A 17166-nucleotide genomic window follows, 5' to 3' on the forward strand; every position below is an offset into this window, starting at 1 on the left:
GAATATCTGAAGGAGGGGACAGAGGTAATGTGTGAAATAAAACAGCAATGTTCTTACAACTTAAAAAATAGAGAGTAAAGCTCTGAAAAATCTGCCCGGCTGGAGAGAATGTGCAGAAAATACAGTAAAAAATATTATAGAAGGACTAAGTGATAAAAAGGAAATGAATATTGCCTGGCCAAGATCCGTGCCTTTGATACAAGGAGAACCAGGTGAGGGGCCACGGACAGGCCAGCACAAATCAATCCACACCACTGGCAACACTCTCCCCAGTGCAGCCCCTTCTGATTGCTAGAACACCAGCGGGGCAAACTGCCAAGTCAAAGTGAGCTGCTGGAACTACACTTGTACTGTGTTATTCTTGAGGGCAATGGCTAGATCTTGCCCACAATTCCATCCCCAACGCCTGGAGCTCTGCTTGGCACAAAATGGCTTCCTAGTAAATAAATGTTTCTTATATAAATACACTATAAAAAGAAATAAATCAACAACATCTCAGACATGTGGTTTACCCACTTTATATCATATTTTCCCTCCCTTTATACTCAACAAAATAACTAATTTGAAGACTAGAAGATGTATCAAGCAAATACAATCCATTTGTATTTGATCTACCCAAATAATACAAGTTTAGATCCATTTTCAACTGAATACAGTGCCTTGAACAGTAGCGGTACAGTAGGCACTCAAGAAATATATCTTGCATGAATAATTGTAGATGTGACTTCAAAGGAAATATGTACTGAGAAAATACCTTACAAATAATAGACTCAAATTGCTGCTTGATTATCTACCTTGTTTTCAGCTTCTTGTTCAGAAATGTAAGGTCGATTAAGTCAAATCAAGTTTGTTAAAAACAATACTAAACCACTCTCACCAGGAAAGATGGACTGCATTCTCAATGCCTACATAAAGTTGAATGCGCTCATTTTTTTGGTTCCTGTCTGTGATCCATCAAGGAACATCAGAAAATCATTCCAGAGCCATATTATATCCAAAGAGCCAATGGGGAAAAAATTAGCTGTTGAGAATGAAAGGAAAACATCAATGTCTGTTTGTATTCTCCTGCACAATAATGCTATTTTCTCAGTATGAAGTCCAGTTTATATTACTTTCATTATCAGACCAAACAGACTTTTAAAGATATAATCAAATGAAAGGTGATTTGTTTTCTTCCAATGCAGGTATTTACATATAACCATTTGCTCAATCTGAAGAGCTTCCTCGTTTCTCCTCTGTACTGTGGGGCCATCTCAGAGACGGTTTGCATAAGTAATGCATTTATTTACTAATCTTCAAAGAGTCTCTATTTTTCCTGCCTTCCCACTGTAGTCATTAGGGGTCACAACCCTGCAGGAAATATGGGCTGCCATGGTAACACAAAATGTCTGCTGCTGGGCTTAGCGTAATTCCTCCCTAATAGAAAAACAACGAGCAGTAAATCCCATCTTTGATAAACTGGCTTATTGTTGTACGGAGCCTCTACCTGGGAGGTGGAGATCCCTCAGAGCAGTTTTAAATGATACAAATGCGATCGGCATCTGGGCTGATTTCTCATTTTGCACAATGAGCTGGATAAAATTATACCAGGTCATGTCAAATTCCTTGTCACATTTAAAAATCATTGGCATCACACTCAGTCAGTTATCTGATGGCTATATTTATCAAATGCTATATGGCACTGTGCTAGGGGCTGGAACAAGGCAAATCGTTTCTTCAAATTGCTTTTAATCCTCATAGAGAACTACAAATAAAATGCACCAACTCCATCGTTTCCAACTATTTAGTAATCGTAGCTATTTTATTAGTTTACAGTCTTGTTTATTGAAAGTAGGATGAGCCTGCTCAGGGTTAGTGGACCAGACATGAGGATGATATTCTAATATTGATCTAAAAGAGAAATCCTATACAGTCGTCCCTCGGTATCCGTGGGGGATTGGTTCCAGGACCCGGCGCAGATACCAAAATCCGCAGATGCTCAAGTCCCTTAGTCAGCTCTCCGTACTCTTGGGTTCTGCACCCACGGATTCAATTCAGGATCATGGTTGGTTAAATCCGTGGATACAGAACCCATGGATACAGAGGGCCAACTGTACAACAACAGGAAAAGGCTCTCTTGCTTATATTTGGGAACAAAAGAAATATAAAGTCATAAAAGGAAGAGCCTCTGCCAAATTATTTTGTTCGGCAAGGGAACTGTTCAGAAAAACATCCTGAAATTAGCTATGATTACTTAAATAAAATTACACTGTAAAGGCTCAAAATCACAATCTTGTCAAAGTACATACTCATCAACGTGTGTGCCTTTGAGGCCCAGACACGTGATCGTCCTCTTGGGCATTGACAGGAATATCCATTGGAGAGATGATAGTTCTTCCCTCAAATGACACTAATTCTCTCTTAAATCTCTAAGGTACACTTGGAATCTGCTATTTAGTTCTCCTGCTTTCCATTATACTCCAAAATTTACCCTCTACTCAACCAGGCTGCTGGTCTCACTGTTCTCTGAACATACCATACTGTCTTGCACCCACATCACTGAACACACTATATCCCTTATCCAGAATGTTTTCCATCTCCCCGTGTCACTAACCCTCTCCATCAAAACTCTATGAATCCCTCACGCCTATTATCGTACATTTGGGTATTTAATTACAGTCTGTCATATATACTGCTTGCCAATTGTTTTCTGTATACAGATCTTGCCTCCCTAAGGAGATTGTAAAGTCCCCAAGAGCAAGCATTAAGAGTCTCTCTTGTTTCACTGGCCACTACACTTTGATGAAGCAAGCTGCCCTGATGGAATGGCCCATGGGGCAAGGAACTGAGAGTGACCTCCAGTCAACAGCCAGCAAGAAACTGAGGCCCTCAACCCAACAACCCTCCAGGAAATGAATTCTGCCAACAACAACATGAGCTTGGGAGCATATCCTTCCCAAGTCCAACCTTCAAATGACATCCCAGCCCTGGCTGGCACCTTGATTGCAGCCTGGAGAGAAACCCTTAAGCAGAGTACCCAGCTAGGCCATGCCTGAATTTCTGACCCATAGAAACTGTGAGATAATAAATGTGCTTAAATTTAAGCTCCTAGTTCCAGAAAGTAAACATTCAAATTCAGGGGAAATATCAGAGAATGCAAAAATGTTTCTCTTTTGAAGTCAAAAGAAAATCTACAGTTAAAAAAAAGATTCCAAATTTATAAAAATGTATGAATCTTGTGTTTGTTTGTTTGTTTAAATGTGATTGTACCCTAGGAGCTATCCACTCCTTTCCTGGGGTGAAAAGCTATTTGTGAGAGTAGCCTCATGTTCTGATAGCTGAAGCCCAGTGGATGCTCAGTAATGACGTGTGTCACTCTGTTTGGGAGAGCATCACTGAGAACAGAGCTTCAAATGAAAACAGAGGTGCAGCTTTTTAGGTCACAAATTCCCATAATGTCACACCTGGAAGCACCTAAGACAATCTGCTCTAACCTCTTCACTTTACAGATGGGGAAGCTGAGGACTAGAGAAGAAGAGTATCCTGCCCAAAGTCACAAAGCTAGTCAGTTCACCTACCGAAGATTTCAATGCAGAGCTGGGACTCAAAACCAAGACTCTTGACCCCCAACTTCTTTGGTGTCATTTCTTATGTGCTCTCTCTTTACGAAAATCTGCTCATTTTCTTCTGAATCTCTTCCCACCTCTCGATAAGCATTTCATTGTACGCCTTACATTTAGAAAAGTTTTAATCCAATGAATGCTAAAGAGAAACGCATACCGGTAGACAAAATCTCAGACTATTGTGATGAGGAAATTGAAGCACAATGAACCCTTGACAGCTGGGAAGAGCATCCAGAAAACTTCATCTCCAACCTCCCCCAATTCACAAATCCCACAATCACATAATTGGCAGATAATTTCCTCCATAAATCTTATATTTTCCTCCTAAGAACCATCACGTTCCTACTAAGCCAATTGCTTCATCACATCAGCCTTGAAGTGTGTGCAATTCAAATTTATGCCTCAGCAAAATTACAAATTACTACACGTCATGGGCCTTTAAGACCCACTCATAAATAGTTGAAGCTATGAATGTCACATCAAAAAAAGCCCATGGTCTCCTGATTCTTTAAAGTGACAGCCTCACCAAACCCAGATAGGTATTTGAGTCACAGATCCTAATTCAAGGGATAGACTGTGTTATGCCAATGTGGAATCTGAAAAACTATTGACTCATGAGTTACATATGAAAGCAGAGAATGTGCTCAGTGGGCCTAGAAACAGAAGTGTAAGGAAAATCATATCCATCCTGATCATAGAAGAGCTTTCCCTCTCCCTCCTGTCTGGGTATTAGAGTCTATTTTGTCTGCACCTTGAACTGGGCATTTGTGCCCAGCCATGTGCTATGCTATGCTGTGGGAATTTACAAAGAAATGTATAAACTAGGTTCCTGCTCTTGAGGAGCTTAGAGTGAAGTTGGGGAGTCCAGGGAAGTTCACTGGAAATTAGTAACCAGCAATGCAAGGGAAGAGAGGATATTTAACAACATTTTAGTAGAAAAGAAAAGCATTTAAGCAAGGGAAGATGAGGTGGGCTGAAGTAGACTGAGAAGGGTCCTTGGAGGAGACCAAAGATGGACTAGGGTTTGGCTGCAGGCACCCTAACCATCAAGGGAAAATTCAAGGAGTCTTTTGCCTATTTCAGGTTTAATTTTTTTATCTCTTTGGAAGAGAAAAGAGTCCCCAATGTCACCCAGCACAAGAGTTTATACACAGTGGGAGCTCAATAGACCCCTATTTGGGGAAAATGTCATTGAAGTATAACACATGTACAGAAATGTGCACAAATCATAAGTGTTTAGTTTGAAGAATTTTCAAAGATTGAATGTGCTCTTGTAATCAGTACCCAGATCAAGAAATAGAACTTGGCCAGCAATCCCGAAGCCTTTCCTATTCCCCTTTCCAGTCACTGCACACACACCCCCGCTGCCACACCCTGCAAGGTCGAACAGTTTAATTTTGCCTGTTTTTGGAACTTTATATAAATGGAATCTTGCAGCATGATAGTACGTTCTCTTCTGTGTCAGGTTTCTTCCACTCAACACTGAGTTTGTAAAATCCGTCCCTGTTGTTGTACAAAACTGTGTATATAGACCTTTTGGAAGCCATTAGGCAGTTTCATAATGGTTACACATAGTTATCATGGGTCAAGAACACATGAAATCATCCACTCGCTGCTTCTGGGAACAATCAAATGGCATAGGTATTCAACAGTGAAGGAAGGAATGAATGAAGAGGATGAAGGAATAGACTGGGCCTCTACAGCCAGGTCCTCAAAGGAAATTGGCTCCCAGCAATTAGGTGAAAGGTGAAGGGGATAAGAGGTCTGAGTGGCAGACCTGATTGAGATTAACATAAACCATTAGGTTAACCCAGAGACAAATAGGAGTGGCACTTGAAATTTACATAACTGTTACACACAGCTGCAATCAAGCTTCTGTAGGAAGAAGAGAGTTGACAAAGAAACTTGTAATCTGAATTGAGGAGTAACAATGGTGACCCTAAATTGTCTTTGTCTTGCAGAAAAGAAGGAAGATTTTAGAAAAGATTTTTCTATAAGTTGGTACTGAGGTAACCAACAGATGCCGGCACTTAATGCCAGCCCCCCTTTAAGCGAAAGATACATGTATATGCCCTGATGCTATTCCTGCAAATCCTTCCCTCCTCTCAGGTTCCCCCGCCTTTCTGAGCCTTCCTGCTGTGTGCCAAGCACTGGGCTAGGTGTATGGCGGTGAACAGACCGGCCTCTGTTCACATAGAGCTCACAGCCACTAGTTAACATTATGCAAGTGCAATCTGGCACAGCCATGAACCACACAGTATCCCTCCGGAAGGTTTCTTCACCAGCATGAAAGGCCGCCCCTGTCACCCTCTGCACTCCTCTCCACTCCACTCCTATGCAGGGAATCTAGTTTGGGGTGGAAGTTACACATCATTTACACCATTCTGTGCTTCCTATCCTGCACCTTAGGAGAAAAGGAACATTTCCCAGGACCTGTAAGAGGACTGAGAGGAAGGAGATGCATGTTGTGGAGCTAGAACAGTTCCTGATTCTGGACATTTTGTGGATGGGAAACCACCATAATTCCAGAGAGAGCTGCTCCAGGGTGACTTTGAGTATCCTCTGCTCCATCGCACACTCAAATCCTAGGGCCGTGGATTCTTATTCTCTCTTCTGCTTCCCTCTGCCTGAGCATAATGATATTATGTAACTGAGCATAAGGTCCATGGCTCCCTCCTTGAGGAAAACTACAGCAAGTTGCTTGGGATTTATAATCTGAGATAGGCCTCTGTTTAAGGAGTTCTCAGAAACTGTGTGTAGGCTGGGACTATTTCTGAAGGCAAGTGGGACTGGTGGCCAACACCACAACAATAGAAGCTGCCCCTTTTTGTGCCAAGTACCTTGCATAATAGCAAGATTATGGAACGCTTATGGGCAAGACTGTCTATAGGCTTTACACATATTAACACACTTAGTCTTCACAGCAATCCTATGAAGTAAGTGTTATTATTACCCCCATTTTACAGATGAAGCCATGTGACCTTAAGCAAATTGCCTTAGGTCATACAACTAGTAAATCAGGAAAGCTGGCATTCAAACTCTGACTATCTGGTGCTGTATTTTGTGCCCTAAGCAGCACCCCATGCTCTCTCTTACATGCAGTGTCTTATTTAATTCCCTCACCAGTCCTGTGAGGTAGCAGTTATCCCATTTTACAGAAGAGGAGACTGTGGGTCAGAGAGACTTGCTTAAGTTCTCATAGCTAGCAAGTGACAGAGCAGGATTTGAAGTTCAATCTGTTTCTCTGTAAGACCTCATCTCGAAGCCAGTAGAGTAAGTTAAGTAACTCCGAGGTTCAGAGGTAGCTAGGGTAATTTGCTTGGTCTGCCCTGGGTAAGGCTTTAAGCCCCAAGTTTTCACCACTTTGTCCTCTCTTCACTCAGTGAAGAGGAGTGAGGTCAGAGTCCTCTGAGACAAAGGTGAGAGATCAAAACTGTGAAGCGATTTCATGAGAGGTGTGGGTAAAGGGACCCAATCTTTTCCTATTGTCAGTAGAAGAATATGGTACAGTGGTTAAAAGCATGAGAATGAGAGCATAACTATCCTGGGCTTGATTCCCCATTTCTATCGCTTACCAGCCATATGACCCTTGGGAAAGTCACTTGACCTCTCTGAGCCTCAGTTTTCTCATCTGCAAAATGAAAATAATAGTTCCTACAACATACAGGTTTGGGGAATTATTAATCAAGAATTCATGAAAGCCATTTATTACAGGACCTGGTTTAAGGTAAAATGCCCAATAAATGGCTGCTAGTATTAGCTTTAGTTCTCCTTCTGGCCACTCCTCTGATTTTCCCTCCCTAAGTATAAAGTATACCCAGTGTCTAGTCTACAGCCTGAGGCCTGGAGGTGCCAGCTTCCATTTAAAAGACATGCAGGTATGGAGGTCGTCAAGATGAGGACAGGGAGGCAGAATGCCCAGACAGACCAAAGCCACTTTCAAGTGCAACGTGAATTTTCCAAACCTAAAATCATTCTCACATAGACTGGCTGGCTAAAGGAGACTTCTCTAAAACTCTAAACCAACTTTTATCTTTGTAAATGAAAAGATGCTGAAGTATTTTGCAGCTCCTGAGAGAAAACTCTTCCCCTGGTCTTTAAGGGCACTTAGCAAAATGATAAATGATTACACATAAACCAGCCGAAGATTGCCCTTTAGGTTTCCAAAATAATCTCTTCCCAGAAGCAATTTATGTAGAATGTTTGATAGCTTCATGGGTACAGAGGAATACCAGGTCCTTGCTGCCTTAAAGATAGTGAGTTTAAAGCCGGTGAGAGCGGTCGAGGCAGGTCAGCGGTTGCTGTAGCTGACCATCCCGTGGGCTCCAATCACTGTAAACTGGAGTTCTTTAGGCTTGTTTGGCAGCAGTCAAGAGTGTTCGTGCAGGCCTGCTTGTCTCTTGCCGCTCCTCGGGAGATGAGGGTAGAGCTATGGACTGACTGTATTTCTAAAAGCCTCGGATCTTTTTATAGCACCATTCAGAAAAGCCACTTCCTTTCCTCTCTGCCTTCTTGAACCAGAATTCCAAATACCACTTAGGACTGAGCTCAGAATCAAACATTATTGCTGATAATAAGAATTTTAAAATGCTATTTATTGTGCTGGACACTGGGCAAAGCACTTTACCTGCATTAGCTTATTTAATGTTCACGATAACCTTTCGGGTTTGGTCCTTGTGATGACCCTTCATTTTATAGATGAGGACACTGAGGCCTAGAAAGGTTAAAGTGACTTCTAAAGTGCTCACTAATTGGAAGTGGCAGAGCTGGGACTGGAACTCAATTTATTTTGACCAAAGATAGAATGATGCTTCCTTTGGGGAAAATAAAAAAGAACTTTCTTGATTCAGGTGATTGCTGCCATTTTGGAACTTAGTCAATTTGTGTATGTACCATCGCACTGGGTCACCCTTCTCAGCAGCTCACAGCAACTCCTACTGGAAACAGAATTTGGAGAGGGAAAGTACAAAAACTAAAATATGATGGAAATGAAAATGAAAAGATTTTATGATACTTTTCAAAAACAAAACAACATTTATACATGCCATGTTTCTGTTGTCTCAATATTAAATTTAAAAAAGACCTTATGGAATCAAAACAAATTATTTTAAATAGTATAAGACCAGAAAGCACATATATAACTATTATAGAAACACAAAAGTGTTTCCATGGAAAAGACATTTTAAATGAATTTCAATGAAGTGAGAAAAACAGAACACTGAATGCTTTTATTGGAAATGAGCTACACTTGAAGAATTACTTTGCAAGCCCCTGAATTTCAAGTTCTAATAGCTGTCAGATAGCATTGTCATACTGTAGAGAAAAATGTGCTCACTTTCTGCAGATGGGCCTATTTCTGGCACTTACTAGCTGAAAAATCGCTTGTAAGGAATTAGGTAAAGGATAATATGAAAGGCCTTGGGATTCAGGAAGTACTTTCTTCTGGATTTCATTAAATCTAATGAGTCAGATCAGTTTGGAGCCTTCGAATTTTGTGTATAGTATTTTTTTAAGGAACATCTATTGGATCCCTAATAAGAGAAAAAAGCACACAATTTTCTATCCCCTGTACTCCTCAAAAGCTCTAAAAAATACACTGAATGCTTGGCTTGAGCTCACTTGAAAATCTTAGTGTGCAGCCATACTGAAGGTCTCTCATCTTGAAATGAGAGCCTGACAAGGAAATCACTATGGCCTTTATATCCCAATTCAGTCTGAAAATGTCATGGCTTTCACAAGAACTCAAATTGACTCAGCACACACTACATGCAAAACACACTATACTAAGTGCTGGGAAGGGCGCACAGATGACTAATGCCCAGCCCTTGCCCTCAAGGAGCTCTATCATGTAGTGGGGACACATGGAATCCACAAACAGGGGGCCAGACACCTTGAACAAATCTCTCTGGGCCTCCATTTCATATCCATCTCATAACACCTGGTAACATTCTCTAATTCTATGAATGTGAATACCCTTGGAATAATACAGACCACAACTGCTAGAAAAGTTCAGAGGAGGAGAAAGGCTGCTGTGTGTGAATACATCCTACAACCCCACCCCCAAAATACATATATAGCATTGTGCTGACTGGCATCTTTAAATTATTTCCGGGGAAAAAGCTTAGAAAGTTGAAAATGGCACTTTTCAGGCTGTAGTCACAAGAAAGCAGTCACCTCACGTGATTGCCCAGTACTCTGAGTAATTTACCCAGGTTGGAGTGGTCAGTCCATAGAAGCTGTGTCTACACAACTGTAAACATCTACACAAATCCAGAGCATCAGCTCAATAATGCATTCTACCCACAGTTGTTTGGGATCTTGTAGATGCAGCCTCCAGATCAAATGAACAAAATGCATATTTTTTATTTTCTGTTCAATTAGGAGTTATTCTGTTTGATTAGGAGTAGGATTTGCAATTCTCAAGTCTAATGGAGTTGATTTCCTTCTCAAGAACCAATTTATAGAACTTTTCTACAATTCGGCATGCTGATAGCTCTAGTGAGAAGACAGCTGTCATGCCCTCCCCACCCTAGCAATTTCTGAGAGCACATTGTGTGCTAGTCAATGTGTTAGGATCTGAGGAGGCTCCAAAGAAGAATGACACTCTGTGTTGGCCCTTGACGATTTCCCTGCCTGGTGGGGAAGACAGATATCTAAACCAGGGTTTGCCACTTGTTTTTTCACTTTAAAATGGGGCCTCCTACTCAAGAAAGGTTGATAATCAGTGGCTTAGTGTGGGAGATTTAAAGCTCAAGTGTTCACAGGACCTGAGCAGGTAACAAGGCGGGCCTGGTGGAGACTGGCAAAGTGGAGAAGGTTTGCCCTGTGAGGTGGGGGAAGCCACGACTCTGTCCTAGCAAAGGTATGTCATGCACAAATGATGATCCAGAGTTACCAAAGCTTTTGCTTCTTCTCCACAAATCCAGAAATCCTTATTTTTTTATAATGTGAAATCTCTCTCAATTTTTAAATGTTAGCAATTAATTTAAAACATATTTTTAACACTGTGCAAGGGCCAAACAAAAATCATCTGTGAGTCTGCTGCAGAAGTCCGCAGACTGCTGATACAGCCAGCCTGCTTCAACAAAGTCATGCCGACTGAGTTTTTGCAGCTAACTGGCCACGTGACTCAGTGAAAGTCACTTAACTTTATCTCTGTGCCTCAGTTTTCTCAATTGTAAAATGGGAATAAATACCTATTATCTCAGACTATGATGAGGACTCTAAGGAGATTAAAAATGTGAAAATGGTGAAGGAAAGATTTTTTAAAGTACCAAGCACGGGACTCCTGAGACATTCCAGCTTTGGTTGCCGTGCCTAAACAGCTCATCTTCAGTCAAAACCATTTCAGTGGTTTCAAACAGATCCTAAACGTTTCTTCATGTTTTTGTAAAGTGAGGTGGACTATTTCTATATAGGTAAACTCATTTGCAAATGCACTCGATTCCACATGACATAAACAGTGGCTTAATTGGTTTTGAGTAAATAACACAACTACGTTCACGTGCATCTGATTTGGCAATTATTTAGAATCATATTAGACCCCGTCTGATACAGAGGGCAGAATTGGCCTTTCTCAGAACTACAGATTAGCACTTTGTTCTGACTATCCAAACCGAGAGAACTCAATTTTGTAAATAGAGAGATTGGTATTGTCTTCACATCAGTTCACGGAAATGTTTTAAATTGTGAAGTTTGAAACACCTCTTTAATTCCATTCTGGTCATCCACTCCTAATCACATCACTCAAGCAACACTGGCAAATAACACTGCAACTTCTAATAAACAGCTGCATTGGGGCCAGCTAAGCTGCAAAGTCCATTGTGAATTTAGAGCTTGCAGTTCCGTCGAATGACAAGTCAAGTCAGTCCTCCAGTTCTGTCTCAGCTATTCCGCTTGTCTATTTTAGAGAAAAACCGTGGAGCTCTATATGGTTTCTTAGGATCAGATTTTGTTCTGTGGTTTTAGTTTACTGCCTCAAATATCAAAAACCAACTTTGAGAAGGTGCTGCAAGAATCTGGACAAGATGCACATTTTTCAGTCTCCGAAAATAGCCCTTTTGGGTAAGATTCTTATATAGAATGGGTGGTTTTAGAATAATGTGAAGTTTCATTTGAAAACAAAATTTTGCTTTTTGATAGCTTGCTTTGAAACTCTTCCCCTTAATTCCATCAGATTTTCTATATTTCTTCCCTGTCTTTATAATCAAAGGGACCAAAATGTCTCTTTCATTTCACATACAGAAATCAAGCTGGATTATGGAAAATATGAAATAAAATTTGTGATCAAAAACTCCTACAGGTTGTGCCTGTGTAGGCAAATCGATCTGTAAAAAGAAATGACCCATCTAACGTGAAACCCCTCATACAGAGTCTTCAACAAACACATCGTGCCAGGGAACAGATCAGGGACCCTTGCAGCTGTGATTTCGATTCGTCTTTTTTTTTTTTAATCCGGAGATAGCTTCCCTAAAGGAGAATAGCCCCTTTGGAGACTTTTCTGTGTTTCAGGTTCTTTCAAAAGCTCTACTTGGCCACTAATTTGCTTCCATGGAGAGGTGACTTGAAAAGACCACAAAAATAAGCCACTGAGCATGTGGACAGACAGATTTTTAACCATTAATAAATTGACTTCTTGGAAAAAGATTAAAGCAAGAAAAAGTCCTTATGGCTTATCAATGTGAAATCTTGTCATAAGAAATGCTAGGCAAAAGAACTAAAAGCATAGATCAAAAACTGACCTACTTCTTATTATTTTGCCTGTTCTGACATCCTACAAATCGCCATATGCATAGTTCTTCAAAATGGAAGAATATTTAAACCCAAGGCAAGATCCCCCAAAGCGTAGATTGAGGCCACAACAAAACACAGGTCATCAGCAGAATGATTAACTGCATTTTTAGATCTTGGCTATTCTGGTTTTCTGTTATTCCAATAATGTACCACACCTGATTTAATCAGTCATATCGACCCTTTGTCAAAGTGTCAGGACCTGAATAGCATACAGAAAAATAAAATATTTATATGAATATCTATATATCTATACAAGATTTTGTATATAAACAATTTATAAAGCATTACCCTGAAAACAGGATTTTTCTTTTTCAGTGACACTAAGGAACATTAATTCCTTAAAACAGAAGCAATATAGTACAATTATTATTAACTAAACAACTACTAATTTTTAAAAAATATATGACTTTGAAAATAGCCAGTTGGAGGGAGCAGTATTTGTTGACCAGATTTTAAATATTTTACAATCAAGCTGAACACCCTTTACAATCCCTGTGGGGGAGAACCCCAACAAACACAAAGCAGCAGTGACTTTCTTTTCCTGCCTTTAAGTGGACATTTCAGTACATGCTAACCGCTACACTGTTGATAATAAAAAGATATGCAATTCAATAATCCTATTCTATTTTTATTTCAAATCAACAAGAGTCTTAAAAACTTCTCAATATTGCCATATTTTAAAATAAAATTACAGCTCTCTTTCAGCCCTACACGTAACAATTTATTCTACCTGAATATTTACTTCAGCTGAATAAAGTCCATATGTTTCAAATAAACCTGAAAGACATTTGTTTTTTTAATCTAATTCTCCCAGTTAAACAATATACTAATTAGTCACCTATTTCATAAAAGTTACAGGGATGTAATAGCAGCTTGTAAATTGCCTTGCACTGCATAGTATATGATTCCATAAATCATCGCAAAGTGTAAAATAATGAACAAGACCAAAGGCTGGGTAAAAATTAAACTATAAAACACAATTTCAACTAAATTTATCATTTTATCTCTTTTAAAGAAGCTATCACTGGACATCTAAAAATCAAAGGAGAAAATGTCTGTAAAAAGACAACCCATTTTTTTTTAGATTGCAGCCATCTTTTGAAACGGTAGAGATATACAGGCAAAACAGGACCATGCAGCCACTGATTTCCATTTTTAAGAGGAATTATTAGCTAACCAACCAGTTCAGATTTGATTACATATAAAAGGTCTCTATTTCACATGGAGGAGAAGAAGGGGCATGGTATTAGGGTGATGGGAAAACGACATAAATGGCCCTTATTCAATTACTAACAAAATTAGAACTCGAACTGGTTTTTACTCCTCATAGGTGACAAAGCAGAAGACGCATCTACTTGCATTGCATATATTTACAACCTCATTAAGAATATTTTGTCTCTCCCTATTTTCTTCCACTAAATTCCCTTTACTGGAACCACGGAAATGAGGTAGGATTAACCAAAATGTACAATTTGAAAATCTTTCCAGAAAATGCCTTCTATTCTCTTTATTTATTCCTTCTGAATTCTGGGAGCTATGGTACTCAATCTCTAAATTAGCTACTATTTGATGTGATCTGCAGATCCCCACCTTCTGTATCTTCCTTTCAGAAAAGCCAATACAGAATGCTGAATTTTTTCCATCTGGACATGGATAGATAAAAACAAATAACCTCATATTTACTAAGTGTCATAGACAACAAGGAAGAGACAAACTTCTATTTTGAAAGACAAAATGAACCAAAATGTCAATGAAAAATACTATGAGTATTAATATCGATAGCATTCTAAGGAGACATATATGCGATTTTTCTTTATATTATTTTTCATCAAGTAAAATACATTCCTTGTTTGCATTTACACTATTGACCTCCAAAGAAATCACCCCATACCAATAGAAAATTCCATTCAGATATCAAAACAGTGTTACCAAAATACTTGAAACCACCCAGCCAACTTTTTAGAATAACAAGTTTTTTAAATCATATACGTATTAATTATACTAAAAACCTTTCTAAACTTCACTTAATTTCATTTATAACCTCCGAAAACATCATAACTTCTTTAATACCCTGGTGCCCCCTTTTGGTGTAGATAGATCAAGGCATTTTTTTTCAATAAAAAAAAATCATATACACTGTATGTATTCGTTCACAAGACAGTAGTGTTTAACTTGGGAAATGTCAATTCACACTGCAGATGGCTCATGGTTATTAGAGCTTTTGTTCCGCCTTTACTATTACCAGTTATTGATCTAAAACACGTGCAAACAAACAAAGCTAACTCTTTGAGTGGGAAAGGAAAAGTGTCCTTTCCCTTAGACAATTGGCACAGCACCACTCAGATTCCTCAAGTTCTCATCCCAGTCTTCATGGTAAATAAGTGACCCATTACCTTTGCTACAGGACATTCAATGGCTCGCTGACGGCTGCATTCAGAAGATATTTTTTGTCTTCGATACATTTATGCTGTATGTCTATCATCCTGAGGAGAGAAAGGCTGGTGAGCATGTATAGATCTCAACATCTATTGACAAACAGCAAGCCCAAGCCTGGAGACACAGTCTAGTAAACAAGCTTTGTCAAAGGGGGAAATAAAAGTTAGCGTTTTAAAGAGTTTGACCAAAATTCAAGAAAAGGAAAAAATTAAATATCCTTACGACTTTTCATATGTTAGAGCTGGTAATTATGCCTCAGAAATAAGTTCTTTCCACATTCAACAGCACTGTGTGAAGAAGACGAGCTGATTTCCTGCAGGGATATTGAATCCTTCCATCTGAAGGACCAATCAAGTGTGAAGTACAGTATAGTTTTAGATTCAATTGAAAGGAAAAAGCTTGACTACTAGTTCATAGCATGACAACTTTCATGGATTAGTTCAGACCCTATTCTCCTCCCTGAAAGGGTATCACAGCATGAAGACAGTTTTCAATGCACTAAACTTTAATAGCTGAGTGGGGGAGCCAAAGCTTCTCTTTGGTCTCTATAGAAACAGTATAGCCAAAATTTGAGGCAAAATTAAAGTCTTTGGTCTTAGGTGCTGTATCTCCCCTCAGAGGTTCCTTTTCACAAACAGACTTTGGCCCTTATCAAATGTACATTCTTTGGGGGGCTACTGTAAAAGGGAAGAGGCAAAACCTACTTCATTATTTTCCTCTCTGAACTCCACACAGGCGGCCATTTCAATGAAACACCAGCAAGCCAGATGTGTGGCTCCCACTGTCAAAGGCAGGTGGAATCATCTTTAAGGAAAGACTTTACTCTTTGTTGTGTTGGTGGTGGTTTCGTTGTTGACAGAAAGCACTTCCTGCTCATCTCTGCGACCACTGCACGGTGCCTGCAGCACAGGGCTGGAGCAGGCCCCTCCCCTCTCTCTTCTCCCTCTGCCTTCCCACCCACCTCAGCCTTTGGGATTTTCCCACAGCAGCCTCGGCAGCATTCCCTGAATGATTCCCCCACTCCTACCCCCGCATTATAATAGGACATCGTCAGAAGAAAGAGGGGCTTCAACAACACTGAAGGGGTGTTAAAGGTGGCATAAATCAGATACTTCGTTAAGAATTTACCATGCTCAAATTTTCTTTGTCAGAATTCCCAGTCAAAGGCACCAAGACCCTAAAACTTAAGGATTTTCTTTTAACAATACAGTTTTGCTTCCCACTCATGTTAGCTCTGCCTGAATCTACCTAAAACATTGTTTTGGTTTTTACTTTCTTCCTAGTTACAACTTCATGAATAGGTTCAGGACTCCTTTACTGATAGGAAAATGCAGGCTCCTCATCTGCCTAAGAAAGGGGACTGCAAACACGTGGTGAAGCTCTAGGATTCATTTCCCCCGGAGGTTTAGCACTACCACAATAGGGTGGGGACCAGAGAGAACTCTCATCCCTCAGTGGGGCTGATGGGTTTAGATATTGATGAGAAAATCCCTGAAGAACATGAATTACGGGATCTCAGAAATGGCTTTCTTCAGAAAATCCTATCAACGGCGTGATAGAAGAACTTGCTGGGAAATCTATCAAGCCAGCCTTCAAGAGCTACTGGTGAAAACAAACCTACGGTCGGGGTTCCTTTCTCTAACACTTCACATTCATATGACTCCAGCAATACTACAATACAGTTGTTATCTAGCATCTGGACTCCTAGAACACTCACGAAACAGCTTAAAAAAATTTTTTTTAATGATTGGCATCTGAGCTAACATCTGCTGCCAATCTTCTCTTTTCTTTTTCCTTTTCCCCAAAGCCCCCCAGTACATAGTTGTATATTCTAGTTGTACGTCCTTCTGGTTTTGCTCTGTGGGATGCCACCTCAGCATGGCTTATTGAGCAGTACTAGGTCTGCGCCCAGGATCCAAACCTGCAAAACCCCAGGCCACAGAAGCAGGGTGTGGGAACTTAACCACTCGGCCATGGGGCCGGCCCCTTAAAAACATTTTTTATAATGAAAAAGCAATCCCTTGGCATCCAGCATCAAATAACATGGCCAAAGGGGACAGGCTGTAGAATTATTCAAAGTGTGAGGTGACTACTTAGGTTGCCACTCAAAAGGAAAGTGACACTATTAATAGCTAGCAATATATACAAAAGGTCATTTTTCACACGTGAAAGTAAAGAGGCATTGGAGAAGCAACAGAAGAAAGAAACAAGAAATGGGCAGAGCCACTGACAGCAGAAACAGCAAAGACAAGAGGTAGAGATGGAGAGGCTATGGTGATGGTGGCAGGGGCGGCAATTACAGCTCACAGAGGTGAGAAGCAGTGACACCCAAAAG

The sequence above is a fragment of the Equus quagga genome, chromosome 10, assembly GCF_021613505.1.
Source record: "Equus quagga isolate Etosha38 chromosome 10, UCLA_HA_Equagga_1.0, whole genome shotgun sequence".
NCBI lineage: Eukaryota > Metazoa > Chordata > Mammalia > Perissodactyla > Equidae > Equus > Equus quagga.